The sequence below is a fragment of the Oryzias latipes genome, chromosome 7, assembly GCF_053564925.1.
Source record: "Oryzias latipes strain Hd-rR chromosome 7, Olatipes_Hd-rR_3.1".
In the NCBI taxonomy this organism is placed as follows: domain Eukaryota; kingdom Metazoa; phylum Chordata; class Actinopteri; order Beloniformes; family Adrianichthyidae; genus Oryzias; species Oryzias latipes.
Window position 1 is genome coordinate 6,797,363 of NC_136243.1, and position 1,561 is coordinate 6,798,923.

Genomic DNA, 1,561 nt, shown 5'->3' on the forward strand with positions numbered 1-1,561 from the left:
TATATAAGACCTGTTCTATATTTTATTGTGTAATTTCCTCACGTTTGTGTGAATGGTCTAATCCGCCAGTATAAAAGCTTTCAGGTCAAGTCGGTTTGTTTTCTTAAGTCAATTTGAGTTCAGTCTCAGTTTACATTTACTGTTATCCTCAGTAATGTTCAGTTGACCCATTTTAAAAGACCAATACTGTCATGGCGTCGTGGACGCGGCAGACCCAGAAGCTGTAACCCGGAAGTAACTCTCGGACAGGACTAGCTTGAAGGTGGTTTATTTTCTTACGAGGAGAACAAACAGTTTCAAGGTGCGTGGAGTAATCCTCGGGTGAAGGTCTGACATCACCGGAGATGTGGACGACGAGAACTGGTGGAGTATTTCCCACGAGCGAGGTGATCCGTGGATCCAGCGACGTGGACGTTGAGGACGGTGAAACCAACTTGAGGAAGGACGTGAGCGCCGAGGACGGCGAGACCAGGGTGAAGAGAAGCTCTGGACGAAGGAACCAGCGTGACCAATGGTAGGTGGACCTGAGGGTGAGCACAAGAGTCGTGAGCAAAAACAACTTAGCTTGGTTAGCGAAGTTTAAAAGGCCAGACGTATGCACCAGAGTGAGTATAACAAACTGGCGCTGGATACTGAAGAGAAGAACCCTTATGAAGGCAGGCAGGAGATGAGGAGATTCAGGACAGCTGGTTCCAATCAGCAGAGCAGGAGCAGGAGTGCTGGGAGGGGGAGGTGGCTGACACAGGCACCGTGACAAATACTATTGCAATAATATTGCATTTTTGTAAAGTAAATAATTATGATGCTTTGGGTAAATAAATGAACCCTCGTTTGTTGTCATTTTATTTATTTGGTTGTTTTTTTTTAACTTGTCCTGTCCAACAGCTGGGCAAACAGATGAGAGCTGAAGGCCTCTCGTGTTGGACATATTTTACTTTAACAACAGGGGTTCTGGATCTTCTGACAAACCAGAGGTATGACTGAATAAACCCCTTTTTTAATTGAGGTCAAACTTTATTCATTTTAATCGTATTTGAAGATTTTTTGTGTTGGACCGGACAGAAAAGGGAAGGAGGGAAGGAGGGAAGAAGAGAGAGGGATGTTAGAGGGGGGGGGGGGGGGGGGTAGAAGGGTGATTATAAGGGGGGGGGGGGGGGTAAAACCATGAAGCAGTATAAAGCAACAAGTGTTTATCAATACGGTCAGGTTCAGATGTAATACAAATCTAGAAGGGCCGGGGCCTGTCCACACACACACTCAAATGTTATAAACTCACCTGTTGGCAGCAAAAATGTCCACATGTCAACATGTACACAAAACAGAGTGTTCACACACGCATACTTATGCCTTAAAACCAACTAGTGTGAAATATTTCATTCAATCACGCAAAGTGTTTGTGCAAAGCTGAGCTAACACCTGTGCTCAGGTGAGTGTTTATGTTCTTCTAAAATGGATGGTGGAATGTGAAAAGGAGGGAGAGTTCCCAGCCATCCCCACACCAAGGCTAAGGTGTGATGCGATCCCCGGCTCTTGGCCTTGCCAGAGAGCTCAGGGATCCCTC

General features: G+C 45.8%; 1 long non-coding RNA gene across 1 annotated transcript; it reads right to left on the reverse strand.

Moving 5' to 3' along the window:
* Window positions 1-252: 252 nt before the first annotated feature.
* On the reverse strand, window positions 253-739 carry LOC111947628 (uncharacterized). Its single transcript, XR_002873487.2, has 2 exons — window positions 602-739; window positions 253-524 (listed from the first exon to the last, which is right to left on the reverse strand). It is a non-coding gene; the product is annotated as an uncharacterized LOC111947628 (long non-coding RNA).
* Window positions 740-1,561: the final 822 nt, after the last annotated feature.